The sequence below is a fragment of the Tamandua tetradactyla genome, chromosome 10, assembly GCF_023851605.1.
Source record: "Tamandua tetradactyla isolate mTamTet1 chromosome 10, mTamTet1.pri, whole genome shotgun sequence".
Classification (NCBI taxonomy): domain Eukaryota; kingdom Metazoa; phylum Chordata; class Mammalia; order Pilosa; family Myrmecophagidae; genus Tamandua; species Tamandua tetradactyla.
Genome location: NC_135336.1, coordinates 49,569,945 through 49,596,629, shown reverse-complemented (window position 1 = coordinate 49,596,629; position 26,685 = coordinate 49,569,945). Strand labels below are relative to the sequence as shown.

At 39.8% G+C, this 26,685-nt stretch overlaps 1 protein-coding gene and 1 non-coding gene across 8 annotated transcripts in view; one reads left to right on the top strand and one right to left on the bottom strand.

Annotated features, from left to right (window-relative positions):
- The window catches only part of ST3GAL6 (ST3 beta-galactoside alpha-2,3-sialyltransferase 6), an 83,554-nt gene that overhangs the window by 2,596 nt on the left and 54,273 nt on the right, over positions 1 to 26,685 (top strand). The window lies entirely within an intron of this gene.
- On the bottom strand, positions 4,218 to 4,324 carry LOC143648944 (U6 spliceosomal RNA). Its single transcript, XR_013158841.1, has one exon. It is a non-coding gene; the product is annotated as a U6 spliceosomal RNA (small nuclear RNA).

The following is a 26,685-nucleotide window of genomic DNA, read 5'->3' as shown; positions in this document are numbered from 1 at the left end:
CTTAATTGAATACCATAGTACATGGAACTTTGAGTAGGGCATGAGATTTTGTAGGTTTGTCCAGAGTGATACCCTGATAAATCCCAGAGTGATTTGAACAGTGAATAAAAAAGTATTTGCAAAGTCCCCTTGTGGGAATGGTGAGAAAAGGGGAAAGTTCAGCTTCTACAAGTGGAGAATTCTTGATATTCTTGCAAGCAGTGGGACAACCGAAGCAACAGGCTGAGCCTCCAATCTTGGGGCTTGTTCATATGAAACTTAATCCTGCAAAGGATAGGCTCAGCCTACTTAAAATTAGATCTAAGAGTCACCCCCAAGAGAATGTCTTTTGTTGCTCAGATGTGGCCTCTCTCTCTCAGCCAACATGACGGGCTAACTCTGCCCTTCCCCTCTCTCCGGGGGACATGACTCCCAGGGGTGTGAACCTTCTTGGTAATGTGGGACAGAAATCCTAGAATAAGCTAGGACTCAGCATCAAGGAATTGAGAAAACCTTCTCGACCAAAAGGGGGAAGAGCGGAATGAGACAAAATAAAGTGTCAATGGCTGAGAGATTACAAACAGAATCGAGAGGTTATCCTGGAGGTTATTCTTACCCATAATATAGATATCACCTTTTTAGTTAAGGTGTAATGGAGACGCTGGAGGGAACTGCCTGAAAATGTAGAGCTGTGTTCTAGTAGCCATGTTTCTTGAAGATGATTGTATAATGATATATTTTTCGCAGTGTGACTGTGTGATTGTGAAAACTTTGTGTCTAATGCTCCTTTTATCTCGGTTATCGACAGGTGAGTAAAACATATGGATTAAAAATAAATAAATAATAGGGGGAACAAATTTTAAAATAAATTTAGTAGATTGAAATGCTAGTGGTCAATGAAAGGGCAGGGGCAAGGGGTATGGTATATTTGAAATTTTTTCTTTTCTAAGAAATGTTCATGATGATGAATATATATATAAAAAAAAGATATGCCGTAAGGAAACATCAGTCTATCCTTTGTGAAACTGTAATTCTCCAGTTTTCTCATAGGACTTAATATCACAGCTGTTCTTTTCTGTTATAGAGATATATCAGTGTCCCACATCATGTGAGATCTTGGGTGATAAATGAAATAATTCAGTGTTTCCAACTGTCCCTGATAGATTTGCTACATCTGTTTACCATGCAGATTACCAGATAGCTCAGACATCTACTTAATAATGTGTTATAGGCAAGACATAGCAAACAGCTGAGAGAGGGTAATGTGGAACATGTGTGTAGCCCTCACCATGAGCCCCTGTATGTTCATGAATGCCAGTTTACTTAACCTTCCTGACAACCTTATGAGACAGGACTTTCAAGCTCCATTTTATAGTTGAAAAAACTGAGACTGCCCTATGTTAAGTGACTTATGATGGATCGCATAAAGTTCTGGCTTCTCCTCTGCCTTACAGCAAACCAGGAAATCTCCATAGTATATGTTCTTTGAACGTTCTTCCATTCTTTGTACATCTCATTCTTCTTTGCTGTGCCTACACACATTTTTATATATGCACACACACACACCTTGATGGGCATGTGCCTTCATAATTACTACTTGGACTGGGTGTTTTGAATAGGAAGTCTTCATGCCTTGTTTTCCTTTCCTTTTGACAACTTTGGAATTTTACCAATAAGGTATCATCTTTCTTATCCACATCCGTGATGTGTCACTTAAGTGTGCTGTATTTGGCCAAAGCCAGGAGATTGTGTATTTTGTTTTGCTTAAGTTGCCGAATGCAGTAAAACAGAAATGGGTTAGCTTTTAACAATGGGGATTTATTAACTTAAAATTTACAGTTCTTAGGCCATGAAAATGTCCAACTCAAGGCATCACATTTTCTGAAGAAAGGTTCTGCTGGCATCCAGGATACCTCCATCACATGGGAAAGCACATGGCTGGCATCTTCTCGTCCTTTTCTCTTAGGTTTCATTGCCTTCCGTTTCTAGTTCCAGTGGCTTCCTCTCTGAGCTTCTGTGGGTCCTCTGTTACCTTTTCAGGGTTTTTTCCTACGTTCTCTAGGCTTTTTCTGTCCTTTATCCTCTGATAAAGGACTCAGCAAAAGGTTAAAACCCACCTTGAATGGGGGCTGGGTCACATCTTAATTGATATAACCCAAGAAGAGTTCTCACCTACAACAGGTCTGCACCCACAGGAATGGATTGAAAGAACATGGCCTTTTCTAGGGGTAGATAACAGCCTCCAAACTGCCAAATTATGTTAAATACAATTCATTGTATTCCAACAGTTCTTTTTATTCTGAATATAGTTCATTCTGAAGTTCCTACTCATCCTTCAAAATACTCATATATTGCTTGGAAGGAGACTCTTCAGGACCACATCTCCACCCTCACGGTTGAAATTAACCTCTCTCTTATGTCAGCCCCGATTACAGTATATAACAGCACATATCATAGTTCCCAAACACTACTCCCTCAGACTTGGTCAGGAACTTGGTTGCTGTAGGAGCAGGACCAAGAGGGATGAGTTTCTGGGATTTAGGTATGAGAGTAAGGGCAGTGGGAGCTGTGTCTCCTCCCATGTCTGTATTTCATTTTTTTGGAGAGCTTTTGGTCACCCAGAGGGGAATGACCAAGTCCCCTTTCTACTGCTGTAACATTCTGCATCTGACCAGGGACTTTCCCTTTCCTCCACCAATGTGAAAATGGGGAAGAACATGTCTTCAGCTTGTTCCCACTTAGTAGTAGCTAAGGAAATCACCCGTTCCAGAGGAGATTTTCTTGTCATGAACTCAGAAGTTTAGTGAAGAGATTCCCCCACCCGCCTTTTTCTTTCCTCCTCCCCATGCCTGAGCTAAAACATAGCATTGTTGTGTTCTGTAGCATCTGATCTGCTCTTTAAAGGTTCTTTAATCACCAAATTAGTTTCAGTCTAGTTGAGAATGAAAAGATCTTGAGGAGAGGAGGAGAAGAAGAGGAAGGTGGTGAGGTTACTCTCACCTTTCACAGGTTGTGGAGTTAGTATAGAGTTAGTATGGCTGCAGTGGGTCAGTCATGGGTCACTGCGACTTGGGCATTTTCTTGCATGACCATCCATAAGTTGGGACTTCAGGTTCAAAAAGCGTTTACTGAGAACCCACCATGTAGCAGGATATGTTCTGAGTGCTGGGCCAGCTTCTTACAAGGGGAACAAAGCCCCTGCTCTTATTATGGATCTTATGTTTTTGTGGTAAAGATAGTCAGTAAACAAGGTATAAAAATGAATAAGCATGTTTTCAAATAGAATAAGTGTTACAAAGACAATTAATACAAGGGTGTGATAGAAAAGGGGTCCAGGAGCCTACCTTAGAGCAAGATCAGAGAAAGCTTTGCTGAGGAGGTTCTGTTTGAACTGACATGAATGAGAAGAAGAAGCCAGTAATTAAAGGTTCTAACTTTTTATAATCATTGTATGCTAAAAGTTCTTTTCGTTCTGAATATATTTTTTCTGAAGTTCCTATTCATCCTTCAAGGACCAGCTCATATTTTGCCTTGAAGAAGACCTAACCAAGGAGCCTTCTAGGTGGAAGAATAGCATCTGCAAACCCTCTGGAGTAGAGATGAAATTGGAGTGTTTTGTGTGAGAACAATGTGGTTGTCAAATTTACAGTTGAAGATTGCATAGAGGGGAGAGTGGAAGGAGATAAGTCAGTGAAGTAGGTGAGAATCAGATTATGTAAAGCCTTCAAGCCTCAGTGAGGAGTTTTAATTGTATTCTAATCAGAATGGGCTGCCACTGGACATATTTCAGCAGGTAGTAGCTCAGTCTTCACCCAGTGGACTTCCCTGTTTGTCACAGGTTTGTGTGCTCACATATTTTTCGCTTAGAATTGGCTTCTCTTTCCCCTGTTAATTGGCCTTCACTGATTTCACCCACCTTTCCCTGGCCAGGACACAGGCATATCCACATGGAGAGGCAGGACTCAGAGGTCCCTGGACTGTGTTCCTCTTACTCTCTGAAATAAATTTGTATACTCACATATTTTCACCTTCATACCTAATATGCTGCATGACCAGTTTTGACTTCTTTCCAGACTATCTAGCTGTCTCTGGGTTGGCTGGTGACATCCGAAACTACATAGCAAAAATTAAGCTAAGTCTCTAGGCAAGTCAAATAACAGTTGCTGTCTTTTGCAAAACAGACATTGTTGCTAGAGGTAGTTTTCTTTTTTTTTTCTTTTCTTATTTTCATATTTTTTAAAAATATGGAACTCTTCACGAATTTGCATGTCATCCTTACGCAGAGGCCCTCCTAATCTTCTCTGTATCATTCCAGTTTTAGTATATGTGCTGCTGAGGAGAGCACAAAAGGTAGTTTTCTAAATAATCCAAAGGTTTTGCCTCTTCCTGGACTCTTGATGCCTCTCTCCCCAGCATGCCCCTGTGCACACTGTTATGGGAGGTTCAGGCTAGGTTTAGAGTACAGGTTCAGTGGAGCTGTTATAATATTTTTCATGACAATTGACAAAACGTGAGGAATTGTTTACCTATTGGTCTTTGAGTGTAATCTTGGAAGTCTTAGAATAGTACATTAATCATGAGTTTGTGTTCAAGTTGATTTCCTTAGTAGCTCTGGTTTATCAGAAATGAACAGATGATCTCAGCATTTTATCAGTTATTCTTTGATTCAAGGGTATTTCATTGCCAGTATATTACCCTCTGGGAAGCTTGGTACTTTTTTTTTTTTTTTTTTTTTTTTTTTTATGGACAGGCTCTAGAAATCGTACTGCATGGCAGGCGAGAACTCTGCCTGTTGAGCCATGGTGGCCTGCCCTATTTGGCATGTTTTTTAGAAAAAAAATTGCTTTTGAAATCCTTTAAATGGATGTCCTGTTCATTTGTTAACTAACATACTCATCTACAACTCACTCTTGACCTCTTGTGTCTGTTTCTTTCTAAATGTAATTCTAAATGTATTGGTGTAAAATCTGAAACATATTTCTATTTGTCAAGACAGCAGATGTATCTTGTTTTGCTCACCTTCTCCCTGCCCTGTCTTTTCTACTTGGCAGAGCATCCAGCACATTATAGATACAACAAACATTTGTTAAATGATTGACTCAGTGGACACTGAGTAACTCGCAATGTTAATATATTAGCTCAATTGTAACATCTTTATAATTATTATGAATCATCTTTGTTACAATTTATCAATGTGTGACCTTAAAAGCTTCCCCTTTGGTGAGCACAGGTAAAAGGTGAATCCATCCGTGTGGATTCATATAATTAATCAAAATCCTTCTGATTCTGAAAAGTATTTTTCTTTCTGAACATATTATAGTGTACTTATTTTTATTTATTTATTTATTTTTGTATGGGCAGGCAGGCACCGGAAATCAAACCCGGATCTCCTGCACAGCAGGTGAGAACTGTCTGCAGAGCCACCATGGTCCACCCTATAGTGTACTTATTTTGACAATAAAGAACCTGGTATGTAAATACCACCAGATGGAATTCTTTTCAAACTTGTGTTCATTTGTCGTAAAATTTCAGTACTGTTTCATAATTAATAGTGTATGATAATTTGGATTGGCTAGCTAAGTTTGTGGTGACATTGCAGAGGGAAATAAGTGTGCCAAGATTATGAGTAACAAAAATCAGTTCCTCTTTAATAGTACCAAATTCTTAAGTCCACTATTTTATGCACCTTAGTTAGCAGAGATTTCCATTGCTTATTATACTTCTTGGATTTTTACTAGGTATCATTAACCTTGCAGGAGTCAGAGAGAAATTTCTAGAGAGTGAACTGAGAAAGAGGCCATGGCATAATACAGGTGACAGGATGGACCCAGCTGTGGGCTCTTGCTGTGACTCATGGTCACAAAGTTTCTCATGAAGAATAATGTCTATAGAGGGCACCTCTTCGTTAATAGGGATATTCTGTATTCAAATTTTTAAAATTCCAAGTATTTGACAGTTCTGACTTTTAAATATATTTTCTCCTATTCCACAGGAACTTGATTCTATATAAACACAGACTTTCTTGTCCTTAAGCTGATTTTATGGACTCTCCTTCCCTCACCCTAGTCTTAAGTGCGATTGTCAGAACACTGCCTGCATGGAATTTTCTTCTTAGGGAATATTCTATTGCAGATATTTAGGCCAGCACCACCAAAGGAAGCCTCAAGTGTTTTATCAAATCTTGTGCAACTCTTTAATATACATGAGAGGGTGGAAGGGAAGGGGAGAATATAAGGGAATGTGTAAATTTTCTGTGGTCAGCAGAGAATTGAAGAATAAAAAGAACAAATTTTTTTTTTAAATTCACTGATTCATTTTTATGAGTAGTTTACAAATGAGTTTAAAAGTTGGAAAATATTCAGTTGCATTTATATGACAGAAACGAGGTAATAATTCAGTGATTCATCTAGGGTATGAACAGATTTTCAACTGGTTTCAGCAATAGCAATTTAATTTATAATTTTATTTAATTGACAGATTTGAAAGTTAAAGAAGCTTTCTTTTGTAAATATGAATGATCACTGTGAAATAAAGGGTGCTGCTCTCAAAACACCTTTGATATTTGGAGCCAGTTTTTCAGGTACAGGTCAAAGCAACTGAGTTATGCTACAAATAAATTACAAATAATTGGATTTTCTGGTAAATAGGGTGTTAAGAAATATGTGTGCTGTTTGATCATGAAGTACCTATAAATGCTTCCAGGCACTGAATTTTCTAGAGTATAAATTTGGCCTACAAGTTGTAAAAGAGTGTTTTTTAAAAATTTGGTGAATAGTGCTCTGCTGCTCTATCGAGGTATCATTAACCTAGTTTGTGGCACAAACAAAATGCCCCAGGATGAAAAAAACTACTTTCATCAAGATTGTCAGAGTTTGGAGGAGTCAGGGAGAAATTTCTGGAGAGGGAACTGAGAAAGAGGCCCTGACCTCTGTAATCATGCCCAGGTATCTTATAAAAATCTTCTACCCAAGCTCTGTATCTCTGACCACCAATATTCCTATACATGTACCTTTCAAAAGAGCATTCCCCAAGCATGGTTTTCATTATGGAAATATTTTTCTGCTCAGAAATCCAGAGAGTTTCTCCCACTGGGTCTCTGAAGTTTCTGTCCTCTGATGTTGTTAACTTTCATTTTATTCTCCTGTTTGAAATTTAATAAAGATAGACCTCTCATTGCTCTAGCTTGTGATGTTCTTTTGCCACCCAGTGCCTTTCTCCTTCCATTCCACACTTCCCCATTCAAGCCAAATTATAAAATGGGTTCATTTTCCAGTTTCATTACTTGTACCTGCAGATCTTGAAAAAGTTGCCTAACTTCTTGGAGCCTCACTTTCCTTCTCTATAAATTTGAAATCATGTCCACATCATAGCTGTTATAACAATTAAAAAGAATATACTTTTATAAAGAGTTCTACATAATTCCTGCCAAATAGCAAGCATTGAATCAATGTTACCTGTCACTATTATTATTATAGCTATTATAACTCTATTCTTCATTAAATAAAAAATTAACTTTTTTCAGAAAACTTCTCTAATTGGCTTTATCTAGCTTAATTTTTTTTCTCAAGTCTGTTTCCTCTTAACCCCTGTCTTCACAATTAATTTACCCATGTTGCTATATTTCCTTAATTATTCTTTATCTATCACGAATAAATATTTGAGAACCTATCATGGGCCAGACATTGTGTTATACAGGGATCCATAGGCAGACAATGGAGGGAACTAAAGTATATATGTGAGTGTGTGCATGCGCGTGAGTGTGTGAATGTGTGTGTGTGCATGTGCACATGTGCTTTTACTGAAATTGGGGAAAGACAATGTATCTGTTGGTTTAACAGGGCCATTAGTTTTTTTTTTTTTTTTTTTTTTTTGGAATAAACTAGGGTTAGGAAGTAAAAACTACTCTCTCCAGATATCCATTTAAAAACTTAGCATGTTTTAGTAAGCTGGATTTTTTATGGTTTAAAAAAATATGATAAGATTATCCCTATCCTTGAAAAAGTTTAATATATATTTTCTTCGACTCTGTATCCTCATCCTAATGTAGGGTGGGGGTAAAAAGGGAAGGCCTCCTTAAACAGCTGAATCTTCACAGATAATTCTGACTTTGGGATGAAGGGTGGGATGTACAGGAGTCCAGGCAGCAGGAATTGCATGATCAGAGGCAGTGAGGCATGGAACAGCCTCCAGTATGATTGAGAACTGCACAAAGTTTGGTGTTATGAGAGTATAATGTTCAAAGTCCAATATTTCAGGAAATGAGTTGGGAGAGGCTGTAGAAGCAGCTTGATCAGACTCAGAGGCCTATGGTCTGTATATTTACATCTCCCTTTAAGGCTGTTAACTTGGAGGTATGTCTGCATAGACGGGCAAGTTCTGCATATTCCTTCTCAGCCTAGATGATGGCTTTATATATGGTATGCAGTTCATCTCCTCCATTTGGAAAATGATGAAAACATTAGTTAAGATGATATATAATTGATAATTAGAGTTCTCATTTTTAATAACTTGGGTGCCTAAAGATAGAAATATTAGGTTAAGTATAATTAGTGACTCCTGAAGCATAGGATTCTGTATGAAATTTGATAGGAGTGGGCTTCAGACAGAACAGAGATATCCATTGAGAACAGTCAGGAGTAGCACTACAAATTCAGGGGCTTAAAATTTTGTTCCCTAATACACTTTACACAGTTGAAAACCAAGTGCTTCTATTCACAGCTTCATTATTGTTCTATTATATGTCTCATAATTTATATATAAAATTGGGTAAAAATTTTATTTTATTTATTTATTTGCATTGCTGTTATGTTTGACTTCCTTCTCCTTTCCACTATTTCTTGGCTGTATTAGCTAGGGTTCTTTAGAGGAACAGAATTAGCAAGAGCTATCCATAGATGTAAAGTTTATAAAAGTGTCTCACATAACCGTGGGAATGCAGAGTTCAGGTCTGGAGGGCAGCCTGCAAGCTGGCAACTCCGGTGAAGTCTGCAACGACCTCTCAGGAGAGACTGGCTGGACAACCGTGGGGATGGAAGAGTCCAAATCTGTGGGGCAGGCTGTGAAGCTGGCAACTCCAACAAAGGGTCTGGATGAACTCCACAGGAGAGGCTTACCAGCTGAAGCAGTATGACTGTTTCTTCTGAATCCTCCTTAAAAGCCTGCTGCTGATTAGATTAAGTGTCACTCATTGCAGAAGGCACTCCATTTAGCTGATTACAAATGTAATCAGCGGTGGATACAGCTGATGTAATCATGATTTATGTCAATGAAATGTTTTCATAGCAACAGACAAGCTAGTGCTTGCCTGACCAGATGACTGGGAACCACCACTGTCCAAGTTGACACATGAACCTGATCATGACAGTCCACCCTTTGTCAACTTGGCAGTTATACACATCACCTTAAACCATACTTAATCTCTAAATAGAAAACAATAACAGACACATTTTTCCCTTGCCTAACAATACTCAACTGTCCCACGTACAACCAGAAATGCATTAAATCTCCCCAGAATAGGGTACAAGTCCTTGGGTAATATTCACTCTTAAACTTGATATTTTACAACTTAAATGCTATAACATGAACAAAACAGCATTACAATCCTCATTTCTGTAACTGATCATGTGGTCGAAGTTCATATTTATCCCTACCTTCTTCTACTACCCATTCCATGTTCCTTTTACGCTCAGCAAGCACTTCAGCAGGCCAGGTTCTTTGCCTGGTGGGGTGACCCAAACCTTCATTCCTGAAGTCTCAGAGCCATTGGTAGTCCTGCCTAGATTGGGTTGTTGGAGTTTTCCTTGATTTTAATCACAGGGCATGGTAGTACTAAAAGACGCCCTAGGGGATCTCCTATATTCCAAGAAAATTCTTCTTCACCTCCATTGTATAGTTGCAGTCCTATTTTCCCCAGAGAGTTAGAGTCAGTAACCCCAGCCAGTAAAGTAATCACCTTCTTGGCTTGTTGATCCAGGGGCATGAGAAGCCCAAAGAGACCAGGTGTCAATCTTAGATTCCAGTTCAGTGGAATCATTGTTGTTTCTCCTGGTGGAAGCACTCTCCCTTCTGGAACTAAAACCTGTAGACCATTAGAGCTCAAGTTTGCAGGGACAGGAAGCAAAAATTTTCCTAGTGGATCACAAGGGGAAATAGTGAGTGGTGTCACTACCCTTTCCACTCCTTGAATCCTGGACCTATGGATCCTGGCTATGGGAGAAATGGCACCATAAAGTGGACGCTGATTCAGAGCATACATAGCCTCCTGGAGAAGGAGAGTCAATCACCCCAGCCCTGCAAGATATTGCCACCTAGGTGACACTGTAATTGAGTTTTCAGAAGGCCATTCTACCATTCTCAATCCAGCTGCCCCTAAATGATGGGGAACATGGTAAGACCAGAGAATTCCATGATCATGTGCCCATTTCTAACTTCATTTGCTGTGAAGTGGGTTCCTTGATCTGAAACAATGCTGTATGGAATACCATGATGATAGATAAGGCATTTTGTAAGTCAACAGATGGCAGTTTTGGCAGGAGCATTGTGTGCAGGGAAAGCAAACCCATATCCAGAGTATGTGTCTATTCCAGTTAGAATAAATTGCTGACCCTTCCAGGAAGGGAGTGGTCCAATGTAATCAACCTGCCACCATGTAACTGGCTGGTCACCTTGGGGAATGGTTCCATATTGGGGGCTGAGTGTGGGTCTCTGCTGCTGGCAGATTGAGCACTCAGCAGTGGCTGTAGCCAGGTCAGCCTTGGTGAGTGGAAGTCCATGTTGCTGAGCCCATGCATAACCTCCATCCCTACCACCATGACCACTTTGTTCATGAGCCCATTGGGCAATGACAGGAGTTGCTGGGGAAAGAGGCTGACTTGTATCCACAGAACGGGTCATCTTATCCACTTGATTATTAAAATCTTCCTCTGCTGAAGTCACCCTCTGATGTGCATTCACATGGGACACAAATATCTTTATGTTTTTAGCCCACTCAGAAAGGTCTATCCACATACTTCTTCCCCAGACCTCTTTGTCACCAATTTTCCAATTATGGTCTTTCCAAGTCCCTGACCATCCAGCCAAACCATTAGCAACAGCCCATGAGTCAGTATACAAACGCACCTCTGGCCAGTTTTCCTTCCAAGCAAAATGAACAACCAGGTGCACTGCTCGAAGTTCTGCCCACTGGGAGGATTTCCCCTCACCACTGTCCTTCAAGTACACCCCAGAAAAGGGTTGTAATGCTGCAGCTGTCCACTTTTGGGTGGTACCTGCATATCGTGCTGAACCATCTGTAAACCAGGCCCGAGTTTTCTCTTCCTCAGTCAATTCACTGTAAGGAACTCCCCAAGAGGCCATAGCTCTGGTCTGGGAAAGAGAAGGTACTGTGGCAGGAGTGGAGACCATGGGCATTTGGGCCACTTCCTCATGTACTTACTTGTGCCTTCAGGACCTCCTCTAGCCCTATCTCATATATATCATTTCCATTTTATGATGGAGTTCTGCTGCACAAGCCCAATTTTATGGCTATCTGGGTCAGATAACATCCAGCTCATGATGGGCAACTCAGTCTTATGGTAACTTGGTGGCCCATGGTTAAGCATTCAGTCTCTACTAAGGCCCAGTAGCAGGCCACAAGCTGTTTCTCAAAAGGAGAGTAGTTATCTGCTGCAGATGGTAAGGCTTTGCTACAAATCCTAATGATCTATGTTGTGATTCTCCTATAGGAGCCTGACAAAGGTATCTCTATTTGCCACTGACACTTCCAGCACCCTTAAATCTGCTGGATCATATGGTCCAAGTGGCAAAGCATCCTGGAGCTGTCACAGAGCCTCCTCTTGTTCAGGTCCCCAGTCAAAATTAGCTGCTTTTCTGGTCACTCAACAAATGGGCCAGAGTAACACACCCAAATGAGGAATATGTAGTCACCAAAATCCAAAGGGACCAACTAGGCGTTGTACCTCTTTTTTGGTTGTGGGAGGGGCCAGATGCAGCAACTTATCCTTCACCTTAGAAGGGATATCTCAATATGTCCATACCACTGGACACCTAGAAATTTCACTGAGGTGAAAGGCCCCTGTATTTTTGTTGGATTTATCTCCCATCCTCTGACATGCAAATCCCTTACCAATAAGTCTAGATAGTTGCTAATCTTGTTCCCTAGGTCCGAACAACATGATATCCTTAACATAATGGACCAGTGGATGTCTTGTGGGAGGCAGAAATGATCAAGATCCCTGCAGGCAACATTATGACTTAGGGCTGGAGAGTTGATATACCCTTAAGGTGGGACATCGAAAGTATATTGCTGACCTTGCCAACTGAAAGCAAACTGTTTCTGGTGGTCCTTACTAACAACTATTGAGAAAAAAGTGTTTGCCAGATCAGTAGCTGCATCCCAGGTACCAGGGGATGTATTGATTTGCTCAAGCAATGATGCCACATCTGGAACAGCAGCTTCAATTGGAGTTACCACCTGGTTGAGCTTACAGTAATTCACTGTGATCCTCTAAGACCCATCTGTTTTCTGCACAGCCCAAACAGGAGAGCTGAATGGGGATGTGGTGGAAATTACCACCCCTGTATTGTTTAAGTCCTTAAGAGTGGCACTAATCACTGCAATCTCTCCAGGAATCCGATATTGCTCCGGATTTAGTATTTTGTAGGTAGGGGCAGTTATATAGTGGCTTACACTTCGCCTTTCCTACCATAATAGTCCTCACTTCATGAGTTAGAGAGCCAATGTGGGAATTCTGCCAGTTGCTCAGTATGTCTGTTCCAATTACGCAGTCTGGAACTTGGGAAATAACTACAGAATGGGTCCGGGGACCCACTGGACCCAATGTGAGATGGATCTGACCTAACCCCATCAATCACTTGACCTTCATTAGCACCCCCTCTGACTGGTGAATCAGAGTGAGGTTTTGGGTCCCCTGGAATTAATATCACTTCTGAATCAGTGTCTAATAATCCCCCAAATATCTGATCATTTCCTTTTCCCAACACACAGTTACCCTGTGTTATGGTTTGCTAGCTGCCGGAATGCAACATACCAGAGATGGATTGGCTTTTAATAAAAGGGGGTTTATTTTGTTGGTTCTTCAGAGGAAAGGCAGCTAACTTTCCACTGAGGTTCTTTCTTACGTGGAAGGCACAGGATGGTCTCTGCTGGTCTTCTCTCCAGGCCCCTGGGTTCCAACAACTTTCCCCGGGGTGATTTCTTTCTCCGTCTCCAAGGGCCCGGGCTGAACTGCAAGTGCTGAGATGAGGAATGCCAAGCTGCTTAGCAATGCTACGTTGCAATTTCTCATTTAAGCACCAGCCAATTAAGTCAAACATCACTCATTGCAGCAGACACGCCTCCTAGCGGACTGCAGATGTAATTGGCAACAGATGAGGTTCACGTACCGTTGGCTTATGTCCGCAGCAACAAGACTAGGTATGCTCACCTGGCCAAGTTGACAACTGAATCTAACTAACACACCCTGGTAAAAGGCTATCAGTCTCCTTGGGGAAGGCTTGGAGAACTATTAACAGTATAAATTTGTGGCAGTGTGACAGGGTCCTCCCCCAAAGGGACCTGGCCTCCCCCTCATTCAAGGTCTTCTGGGTCTGTAAACTGTCTCAAGTTTGGAAATTGTTTAAGGGGCCATGACTGTTTTTGTAATTCAAGTTAGACTTCTGTTCACTTGATCTAGAACTCTTTGGTTTATACAACTCAAACAAGTATTTAGTAGACTGCCCATCTATTTTACTTCTAGGTACCCCATTACTTAGCCAATGTCACAAGTCTATGTGAGTCAGATTATTTTGACTCCTGCTTTGAGTCTGCTGTCCATTATGATAGCCATGTCCACCTTGTCTTTGGCAATTAAATGCTGCCACCTGGCTTCTGCCAAGTCGGATCTGATCATCCCCATTGTGTTCAGGGATTCCATCTCAGTGACAACAGTTCCCACAGTAATATCTGACCTACAAAGAAGGGCGACTACAGAGCTCTTCAGGGATGATGGTGCTAGTCTCACAAATTTATTTCTCACATAAAATTCTGGTAAAAGATACATCCTCCAGACATTCCTGGGGTATAAGAGTAGTTTTCAAGATAAATCCACTTAACATTCCAATCTCTTTAAGCCCTTGGATCCCCTCATCTACATTATACCAGGGCAGTTCTGGCATTTCAACCTTAGAATATGCTGGCCACCTTTTGATCCAGTTTCAACCAACCATCCAAACAAACTGTTAATGCCTTTTCAAACCCCTCAAGCTATAATACTGAATGCAGAATCTCTGCTTAGTAGACCCATATCAATAAATTCAGCTTGAGCCAGCTTTATATTCCTCCCACCATTGTCCCACCTTCTTAAAATCCATCGTCACACATATTCCCCTGATTTCTGTCTATATAAATTGGAAAACTCATACAGTTCTTTTGGAGTATAACGTACCTCCTCATGTGTGATAGTTTGTTCCTCACCTTTAGGGGCCTGTTGGGACTTTAGTCTAGTTATAGGTGTGGAAGAAATGAGGGTGGTGGAGGTGTGTCATGAAAGGAATTAGAAGTATCTTCCAAGCCACTTGCTTCAGTTCATTTATTTGCAGTTTCATCTGGTGAAACAGGAATAATCACTCCAGGGCTAATCCCTTCAGATAGAGGTTGAGGGCCAACTCCTCAGGGCAGGCTGGAGGTGGGACGACTATGTCCTCAGGGCAGACTATTACAGGGTTTTCTAGAGATGACTCATTATGACCTAGGGTTTCATCCTCTCCACCGACATCATTACCAACCATATGTCACCATCCCATTTTTCAGGGTCCCACTCCTTTCCAGTCAATACCCTCACTTTAAGGGCAGACACCATGCAAGATTGAGATTTCAGTTTATGTTGAAAAGTTGCTACTCTAACAATAAGATTCTGAGTCTGATTTTCAGAGATCTCAAGTCTACAGCTACAGGTAACAAGATTTTCCTTCAAGGTACTCAAGAACATTTATATTTGTCAGACGGCGTGTAAGCTTCTCATTTGTAGCCTTAAGCCCATCCCTTTCCCTATATATTAATGTATACAGCGTGTCTAACAACAACCAGCCAACATCTCTATATCTCCTATTTCCACAAAACTCCTTAAAGGTGTCAAAAACATTATCCCCCTGAGCCTGGCTTCATACAAGCGAAGCATTAGAAGGATCCAACAGTGACGTTTTGACTATCTCTCTTGCCGTGGATTGGCAGTGTCTTTCTAATTACCCGAATCAGAGTTCTTAGTGACTTTCAGTCTAGCCAGAGTAGAAAACCAATCCTAAAAACCCATTTAAAAAACTCTGTTTCTTAAGAACCACCCCCAGTACCAAGCTATATTAGCTAGAGTTCTTTAGAGAAACAGAATTAGCAAGAGATATCCATAGATAGAAAGTTTATAAAAGTTTCTCACATAACCGTGGGAATGTAGAATCCAGGTCTGGAGGGCAGGCTGCAAGCTGGTGACTCTGATGAAGTCTGCAACAAGCTCTCAGGTGAGGCTGGCTGGACAACTGTGGGGATGGAAGAGTTCAAATCTGTAGGCAGCCTGTGAAGCTGGCAACTCCAATGAAGGGTCTGGATGAACTCCACAGGAGAGGCTCCAGAAGAATGACTGTCTCTCCTGAATCCTCCTTAAAAGCCTTTTGCTGATTAGATTAGGCATCACTCATTGCAGAAGGCACGCCACTTAGCTGATTACAAACGCAGTCAGCTGTGGATGCAGCTGACATAATTTAAGTCAATGAAATATCCTCATAGCAACAGAAAGGCCAGTGCTTGCCCAACCAGATGACGGGACACCACCACTGGCCAAGTTGACACATGAACCTGACTATGACATGGCACATTCAGTTTTTAACATATCAACAAGTTATTAACAGTTTAGGAAATATCTGTTGATAAATGTCTGAAGTATTTTTACCTCTAGAAAATCTTATATATTTTTACTCCAAAAATATGTTTTCTCCAAGTATTGTGTAGATTTTAGGTCTGTGGCGACTCCTTTTCCTTGGTAATTAAGCATTTTGGCTCCAAACACTCTAACCACAAGAGCTTAAAATTCTCAGAGAAGATTAAGCTGTGAAAGAAAAAGCACTGGAATGTATATGAACTGTAATTAGCCTGAAAATGGAATGTGGGAGCGGTCTGCAAGGAGGCTAGGAAGATGGAGGGGAAAGAAAAGTATCTTGGCATGTCTTCAGCAGGGTGCGGAAGAGACCTGTCATGGTCTGTTTATGAAGCAACTTTTCAGTTATAACCTGAGTTTGCCTGCAGCAGTTGCTAACCTGCCAATTCAAATATGTAGATCCACTTGGCATTTGGTTTTTCTCGTTATAGAAGAATTATTTTGGTATTTTAGTTACACCTCAGCCTCCTAGGAGTTGGGTTCGTGTGACTTAGTGCCCCTAAGCCTGAATAGCCCAGGTGATCTCACGTCTCTCATGTCTGAAGCTGTAAGCTACTGACTTCTGACCATGTGATTCCTCCCAGATGCTTTTCTGAGAATCTGCCTGAGCTGCCAAGACCCCTATTTCTTGGAAAACTCCAGCTTTTCTAATGATTTTTAAAGTAAAATTTTTTTGGAAATACATCAGTATATAGAAAATTTGTGGTAGTACGGTCAGTCCTCGTGAAACGTGCTGCCTTTCCCTGGGACTCATGTATAGATCCTGTGCTCAGGACCAGGTGTGTTAGCCTTAGCAGGATAAAACACAGACACCTAGTAGAGAAGGGTACTACAGGCACAGTCATTCCTCCATTGCCCGGATCATGTGTAGACATTCACTGGAGACAGTCAGACTTTGGTGGTTAATCTATTTCTGGCTAGGAGAGAGTGGGGTTCCTCCACTGCGGCAACACATGAACACAAAAGAGAGGTGCTGCACATAGAACGCCTCCCTGCTTCCACCATGAATTGAGACTTGCTGGTTATGGGGAACCAATGCCCAATAGTGAAGCTGACCTTGCTCTGTCTCTCCTTTATGTGAGTAAAACATCTTTTCATCAGAGCCTGCGTGAGTTGTGCTTTTGCTGGTGACCCCAACACCTTTATTGCAGTGGGTTGACATCTCTTTAGCCTTCTCCTTCTGACTGAGAAAAGTTTACAAACCATAAACGTACACTTATATAACCGTCTTTCAGATCAAGAAATGGAACATTGCCGGCACCCCAAAAGTATGCCACATGCTCTCACCTAGTCACTGCTCCCCTCCTGAAATGTAACTATTCTTCTGACTTTTATCACCATAAACACTTTTTTTTTGTTTCTCTTCAACTTTTTAGTATTTTCTTAGGGATTCTTAATGGCTCTGAAGTTTCCAGAGCCCCTCTGGCTGAGGGTAAGGACTGGGCATCCCAAGGAGGCTCTGCAGTAGAATTGGTGCTCAGATTTCTTATTTCTCTGTCTTTCAGAGCACAGCTGGTCCCTTGGTCCTGGGATTGCCTATCTGAGTAGTGGCTTCACCCTGACCAAGTTCCACCTGACCTCTCTAGACTGACTCACAGACTTCTCTCTCTTGTCCACAGTTGCTCGCTGTCTTTGATATGCCCTTAGGAAGATAGAGGCATTTCACTGTATATGACTTTTTCTTCATTTCTTGACTCTGCTTTTCACTGGCCCTTTCAGACTGAGCCGGTTTGGTGTCTTGACATGCCCCAACCCAAGCCAGAAACCCAGTCCTTCCCTGCCTTCCGATCATTGCCATGTGGTTCTCTCCTGTGTCCTTACCCAGCCTGCCAGACTCAGACAGGAGCACATCCACGGGCAGTTTCCCTCAGTTTCTGTGGTCTAGAATCATCTTTGATAGAAAAATAAAAATCAGCTCACTTTTTAAAACTGAAATTCCTGTTTCTCAGATAGTATAGTATACTGTAAATAAATACTCCATTTTACTCTACTTAAACATATCAAAGACCAATTCTCATTTGAGAAAATGAAACAAAAAGAATCCTCAGATCTAAAAGGAGCCCAATAATTAGGTTTTAGTTAGTAATAAGGAACTATGCAGAGTATATTAAAAGGCAGGATGTTCTTTCTTTAGCAAAGAACTGGTTGTAAACTCCTATAAAACTATTTTGCTTTTAATTCCAAGCTGAGTTTCTGGTGTTTGGGGAATCACAAGGACCATACTGTTATGAAGTACCCAGGGTGACCCCACAGGCTATTGCACTCCACTGTGTGCCCATGCTTTGGGACCCAGGGACTGGCTGCTTTCCTCTTAAATGTTCTTAGCACAGACTCTTTCCCTTTGGATCCCACGTCCTTAACCTTGAGTGATTGCAAGTGGATATGCAGTCTTCAGTTGTTCTTTCCTTTCTCAGCAGAATCAAAGGATTGACTGCTGGTCACTATGGGGAATATGCAGAATATTTTTTAAAAATCACAAACATAGGGAAGTTTCAGAAGTTTTAAGTAATCTTAGTGTGCAGGTTTGAAGCTATTATATACCCTTGGTGTGCAAGTTTGAAGCTATTATATAGAAAAGCCATATTCTAATCCTGATCCAATCTTGTGGGGCCAGTTGTTTCTTTTAATCCTGATTCAGTGCTGTAGAGTGAAAACTTTTGATTAAATTATCTCCACATAGATGTGACATGCTGAAATGAGGGTGTGACCTTATGATTAGATGGAGATGTGACTCCACCCATTCAAGGTGGATCTTGATTAGTTTACTGCAATACTTTAAAAAGGGAAACGTTTTGAAGCCTTAGAACCAATGCAGATACTTGTACTTCAGAGACATGGATATTTGTAGATTCTTGAATCTACACAGAGAAGATGCCTAGACCTGGGCAGAGCCCAGCAAATGTTGCCATGTGCCTTTCCATGAGATGCTAAGCAAGCCAGAGCCAGAGTTGTGTTCCAGAGTTGTGAGTGAAGGCCCACAGATGCTTAGAGAGCAAACTACTGTCATCAGAAGCTGGAAGCATTGAACTAGGAACAAGGACTAGCAGATGCCAGCCATATGTCTTCCCAGCTGAAGAGGTGTTCCAGATGGCATCTGCCTTTCTTAAGTGAAGGTAGCCTCTTGTTGGTGCCTTAATTTGGACAGTTTCACTTTCTTAGAGCTGTAAACTTGTAACAAATGAATTTCTTTTTAAATAGCCATTCCATTTCTGGTACAGGGCATTCTGGCAGCTTAACAAACTAATACAGATTTTGGTACTGGAGAAGTAGGATGCTGCTGTGGTTTGCATATACCAAATATGTTGGAACTGATTTTTAAATGGACTAGGGGAAGATTCTGGAAGAGCTGTGAGGAGCTTGATAGAAAAGGCCTAGAATGCTTTGAAGGGACTGTTGGCATAAATGAGGACTCTAAGGATACTTTGGATCAAGCTTTAGGCAGACATGATGAACACGTCATTGCAAACTGGAAGGAAGGCATTCTTTATGGATGAAAGGCAGAGTTTGAGATCGATGAACTTGGATATTTAGCAGAAGAAATTTCCAAACTAAATGTGAAAAATGCAGTCTGACTGCTCCTTGTAGCTTATTGTAAAATGTAAGAGGAGAGAGATAAGTTGAGAACTGAACTTTTGGGTACAAAGAACACAGAAATTGATGGTCTGGAAATTTCTGGTCTTACATAAAGTGAGACTGCCCCTTGTGAGGATTTAATCAAACATGGAAGCACCAGCCATTACAGGACAAGGGAGGATCGGAGATGGAGTTATCCAGAAAGGATTTGTAGAAAGTCCTGTTGTCTGATGTTTATGATCCCTGCATGCTTCATAGAAAGCCAACAAGGGTGTTGTGGGATCTGCATAAATGGAAGCACTGCCAGTATGGACTAAAAGGCACAGAAAATGGACAGATTGAAGGAAAAATGACTTCAGAGGCAGAACCATGGGAAGCTAAGGTCTGGAGCCAGGAAGTCTCAGGCCAGAAGAGTGGACCCACCCATGCCCTTGGAGAGGGTGGGTTTGCCACAAAGGAAGAGGGCGGGCCTTCTGCTTAGATGTTCTGAAAGAGTTATGGTGCTTCAGGCCTCTGGGAGGGTGGAGTGGATTAGGAGGAGCCTGGCTGACTCCATGTTTTATGTGCCCCTGAGATGGCAGAGATCCCAAGTGCTGCCCTGATGCTTGGAAAGGGTGTAGCTGAGAGAAAGGTGGGTCCCACAACGTTCTCCAGTGTTGGAAAGCTCACCGCAGCATTTGCAGAGAGCTGTGTAGTCCCTTGGAAAGGATGGGACTGCTGCTTTCTTAAGCCCCGAGGCTATCTCATGATTCTCAGACTTTGAAATCTAATGGAGTTTGTCCTGCAGGTTTTCAGAATTGTTTGGGTCCATGACCCCTGTTTACCTTTCTATTTCTCCCTATGGCAATGGAAAACATGTATCCTATGACTGTCTCAACTTGGTATATTGTCAACAGAGAACTTGTTCTGTGTTTCATAGGTCCAGACCCAGAGGAGAATTTTTTGCTTTAGGACAGACCGTGCCTATAACAGACTTTGATGAGATTTTGTACTGGTATTAGTTTTGTTTTGTATTTGTGTTGTTACTGAAATGGTTTAAAGCTTTTGTGATATTGTGATGGATTGAAGTATTTTGTATAAAATAGCATGTCTTATTTTGGGTCCAGAGGGTGGAATGTGCTGGTTTGAAGTTATTATGTATCTAAGAAAAGCCATGTCTTAATCTTGATCCAATCTTGTGGAGGCAGCCATTTCTTTTAATCCTGATTCAGTGCTGGAGATTAGAAATTCTGTATTAGATTATCCCCACAGAGACGTGACATGCCCAGTTGTGGGTATGACCTTTTGATTAGATAAAGGTATGACTTCACCCATTCAAGGTGGGTCTTGATTAGTTTCCTGGAGTCCTTTAAAAAGGGAAATATTTTGAAGAAACCTTAGAACTGAGGCAAACACTTGGAGAACAGTTACTTCAGAGACATGGACATTTGGAGATGCTTGGAGCACCCACAGAGAGAGAAGATGCTTAGACCTGGGCAGAGCCCAGCAGACATTGTCATGTGCCTTCCCATGAGATGCTAAGCAAGCCAGAGCCCAGAGTTGTGTTGCAGGAGAGATAAGTAAAGGCCCACAGATGCTTAGAGAGCAAACTACTGGCATCAGAAGCTGGAAGCAATGCACCTGGAACAAGGACCAGCAGACACCAGCCATGTGTCTTCCCAGCTGACAGAGGTGTTCCGGATGACATCAGCCTTTCTTGAGTGAAGATAACCTCTTGTTGGTATCTTAATTTGGACACTTTCACTTCCTTAGAACTGTAAACTTGTAACATAATAAATTCCCTTTTTAATAGCCATCTCATTTCTGGTGTATTGCATTCTGGCAGCTTAGCGAACTAATCTTAGTTTTGGTTTCTGGTTGATTTGTGATTTCTTATTCTCTCGCTTAGCCACTTTCAATTTATAGTTTGTGCTGTTTATGCTTGGAAAATATTTTGCCCCTTGGTGGAGGAGTGCAAAGAAGTTGCATGTTTTTGGCTAATCATATATTTTGCATAATACATGTATTATGTAATTGAAAAAAACAAGATTTTAAACTGTTAACCTTCACTTAAGAAGTTAGGAGAAGCCAAAAAGCAGTGTTTTTAGTTTAATGGTCTTTGTTTAAATGCAATTGCCTTAGTACCTGTGTGCTTTCTGTAGTTCAGATAGTCCTCACTTTGAGATCACATGGCATGTGATAGTTGAGTAATACATATCTGCAATGGATGTTTGGGTGGACAGAGGGATGGACTGATGAATCTATTCCGTCTGCTTGGCCACATATCTTATGGAATTATAGCTGGGATGAATTTCAGTTGAGTTCAGTGCTGCTTCATAAAGCCTGAAATGGTTTTCCTAAGGATTTCTTGGGCTTGATCCAGGGATCTAGAAGAAGTGGTATCTCTTTGGTTTGCTTATGGAATGTGTTAAACTATTTGGCTAGTTGTTTGTGAAAGTGGGGCTGACTATTTGGACTCTGTTGTGACTACAGTGTGCTGGAGTAACTTTTTTCTTTGATAAACAGATTTCTCTTTTTATTTTCTTTCTTGGTGGTGGTGTTCTTTTCTTGGAAAATCAGCAAGGATAAGGATATTCCACTTCCCCATACCTCCTGCCTCCAATACTTTAGCAGATAAATGTTTTTTTTTTTATCTTCAAATTTCCTTTTATATTTTCTAGACTGGGTTACTTTACTATATGAAGAATGCAGTCATTAGTAAATAGTTATCCATATTTTTTAGGATATGTCTTTTGAAGTTTTCTCAAACATTTGTTGATAGAAAATAATATTAAAGGTATAGGAGTCCCATCATTGGGTCTTCACTATATTTGTAGATTTGACTTTAGTTTATATTTTATCCTAAACCTCGTTGTAATGCCCATAAGTTAAAAATTGGCATTAATATGACTTGATCATTTATATTTATAGTCACACTATTTATGGGTATAACCTATTCAAAATTAAGGATCAGGCATTTTATTTCTTTATTAGTATTTTTTATTTCAGTGCTGTTGATTGTGTTCACTGTATTGTGCTGTCATCGCCCCCATCTGTTATCTAACTATTTCCATCATTCCAAATAGGAATTAGAAACAAAACATATTGTGATTTTGGTTGATGATATACTTTACTTCTCTAAACCTCCAATCTATGTCTGTAGAATGAGTGCCCATTTCACTGTAGAATTTCACTGTAGAATAGCAGTGCTCATTTCAGTGCTGTTATGAGGATTATGTGAGTTTGTGTACATAAAGCCCGGAACACAGTAGCTTTCTTTATTTAATCATCTGCTTTATCACACATTGCCTCTGACATGTGGTAGGCCCTTCTCAGCCCCTTGATTATAAAGAAAAATTTGGTTATCTTTCTGTAAGCTTGAGTCTTAGATTATTTTCTAGCCAGAATACAGAACAAAGCATTCCAGAGAAGCCTTGAGTTTGTTTTTCTAAGTACTTTCTCAAGTGCTCTGATCTTTCTGCCCAGTCAGTGTGGTTATCAGGAAGAGTATGGTTATCAGAAGATTATTTTCTGCATCTACTTTCTCTTCAGTATATTTTATTTTCAAGAGGATTATTATAGATTCAACGTAACTAGAAATTTATTTTCTCTTCTAAAATTCTATTTATTTTCCCTTTTCAGAGGGTTATAGTATTTTAAATATCAATATTTTTATATGACTTGAATTAAAGATTTTTGTTTACAAGAAACTCAATTTAAAAGTGAAATTCCAATTTTAAAGCAAATCCTACCAATTCGTAGGATTTGCTGGTTTATAGTAAACTGCTTTTACTAGATTGATAAAAAAGAGATTTGTTTCTAAAAAGTCGTTTAGAAAAAAAGGCATTTAGATAAGCAATTCTTTGAAAACAAACTAAAATGTCTACTGGAAGGAGTAACATTGTAATACTGGTTGATGAAATGCTCAACTTCTCTAAACCGCAATTTCTTTATCTGTAGAATGTGAATAAAAACAGTGCCCGTGTCAGTGCTATTATGAGAATTCCATGAGTTTGTGCACAGGTAACCCAAAGCACAGTAGGTATACAATGGAGCTTAGTTATCATTTTCATAACCATCCTTGTACTACCAGCAGCCTCAGTTCTTCCATGTACCATTTTCATTTTCACCTCATATCTTTGCAAATGCTGTTTTCTCAGCGTGGAATATTCCTCTCTTCCCTTGCTTCATTTTCTCCCTCTTCTGATCCTTCAGAGAACTTTCCCCAGACAGTTGTAGTTTAGTGATTACTTGTGAACTACTTGCTAATTTCTGCTTTCCTTGCTGGACTATAAACTGTTTTACTTTTTCACCATATCCCCAGGTGCCTAGGACAGTGTCTGGCATAAAGTAGGCATTGGGTAATTATTCATTAAAAAAATAAACTATGGAAAGTGAAAACTTCAGAGTTAATTGTATCAGGCAGTGAATGTCACTCTGCACTTTGCCATAGGGATTATCCTACTACTAAGAAGTAAATCTGGGATTATGTATACCATATGTTTTTGTTTAATGTAATAAATTATAAGGTACCCCAAATCACTGTTCTTGTCATGTTTATATCTTTGCTTTAATCAACCTAAATTGTAATGGTTCATCTGATGGATAGTGGTATAAGTATCCTCACATAGTCTCCCTTGTTGTTAAAAGCAAGGCAGTTACCAATACTGTAATCTTAAAGTTTGATTTACCCTCAGGCTAATTCATTCCTTGCTTTTAAAAATAACATATGAGGTAAGGAGAGTAATTAACAAACAAGAGGTGATATCCCAAAGGCCAGAATGATCTAGATTCATTCAGAATGAACTGACTAATAAGTAGTTTGAAAAAAAGGGCTTTTATAACTCAGATTGAATGTTACTTGTAACTTTTAAACATAATAAAACAGTAAGCCCTTTGGAACGTTACAGTTTGAGGAAAGACAGGAAACTGGTTCCTTCCTAATTGTGGATTTATTTACTCTGGGAGAGAAAATATAAGAAATGCTTTCAAATTTGAGGAAGGGGCTATGCATTCAGATATTAGCACATGTCTCCAGGAAAGGCGTTATATAGAAATTTTTTTTTACTTTTTACTTTGAAATAATTTCACATTTACAGGACAGCTGCAAAACTAACACGAAACCCCATACAGAGAACTTCAACATATACCCACCTCCCCAGAGACCCAGTTCTACCAATTTTAACATTTTGCCACTTTTGCCATATCATTCTACCTATCATCCCATGTGTATCTATTTTCTGAATATTTGAGAGCAGGTTGCATACATTGTACTCCTTGAACACAACCTATTTTCATGTACATTTACTATGAACAAAGATATTCAGTTATGTAATCACCTTAATAGCATTATTAAAGTTCAAGAATTTTAATGTTGATATGAAGCTTACTTTTTATAGTCCATCTTTTCTTTATGTCCAGATAATATCTTTTGAGCCTTTTCTTCTCCATTCTTAGAGCCCATCCAGTGTGATATATTGCATTTAATTGTCATTATCTCTTTAGTTTTTCTTTATTTTTTTTAAATTGTGGAAGCACATTTAGAACATAAATCTTCTCATCTCAGTCCCTCCCAAGCATACCATTCAGTGGGATTAATCACCTTCATAATATTATAGCACCCTCACCACCATCCATTACTGTCATTTTACCCCAAACAGAAACCCTACACTGATTTCCTCACATAGAATTTTGAACTGATTGAAACCCCAAATTTATTAGCTAACTAGAGGAGCAGAGCAAAATATAAGCAGGAAAGCAACAGGATGGCAAAGCACTGAAGGAATTCTTATTATCCAGATGGATGATAGGGAGATGAAATTCCAGGGCTTGGAAAATACTGCAAAGGCCTGCACTGAGGAAGTAGACTATAAATTGTGACCTTGGGAGATTTTAACCCTCCCTCTTCTTTGGAGACAAATGATTTTATAATAGAAATCACTGGGAAAACTTACTTTAGAGCCATGTTTTACTTTCATTCTACTTTTCAGTTAATGAGTATGCTGAAATCATAAATGTCTGCAATTATGAGTATATATTCATTCATTCATCCATTCATCAGAACACATTTTTTGTTTTTAATCACTTGCCTTCTTAGGTAAAAACACCTTTTTCCTCTGGAAGTGAAACATTCTTTCTTTAGAATTTTACAAAATTAGTTATTGCTCAAAAGTGTGACCCTCTATCAATTAATGCAACCAGAATTATATTTAGGCAGCTAAACATTAGAAAGTTCTTCCTTAGTATTGAGCTCAAATTTAACTCCTTGAATCTTGTATTCACTGGCCTTGGCTTAACTCTCTGATAGCCTGCAGAGCCAAGCGAATTCTTCTTGTGAAGGACCTTCAAACATAAGAATGGCTTGTCTTGTTTCCTGCCTTGGTTTAAGCTTCTCCAGTTTTAAATAAATCCCATCCCCCCAGCTGTTCATGGTATGACTTCTTTGAAGTTGCTTTACCATCCTATTCAGACTAGATGATCGTAGAAGACTCTTTCAACTTTAAAGTTGTGATCACTCCTTTATTCCAACTGTTAATAAGCAGTTGTGGGTAGAGGATGATAGAAACCCACCAGCTGACCTTTGTATGCATTTAGGAAGAAAGATTCTGAGGTACAGATTCATTATAATCTTTAATTTCTACAGATTCAAAATTCTGTCTCACAGTGGAGACCTCTTCTTTATTACAGTAGTAGCCACTTAAAAGTACCACTTTGCCTTTCTTCTAATTTCTAAATGGGTAAATTACTTAGTACTTCAAAAATGAAATATATGTAGAAATATATGAACATTAGTAAGAAACAGATTTCCCTACAGATTCTAAAATCCATGTACTTTGAGAAAAAAATCCCCTGAAACCCACAATTCAGCACATGAACAGATTTTGTTTTTCTCTAATGCCTTTGTAATTTGTTGTGTGCACATACATCCAACACATAAGTAATCTTAGTGTACTCAACCTTAAAAATGTTCGGTTTTTTATGTCATAAAATTAGTTTTAAAAAATTAAATAGTTTTCAATGTTACTGTATGATTTTCATAATAAGCAAGCGTAATTATTTCCCTGTTGAAGGACATTGGAGTGGTTTCTGAAATAAAATATTTGCCATTTTTGATGGTTTTCTGTTTTGATGTTTGTTTCCTAAGAATTTTTTCAATAAATGTTTTCTAATAGAAGAAACAAAGACCATGCAGTTTCTGCTTGTTTGTTTTGGTGTCAGTTTGTCTTGCAAA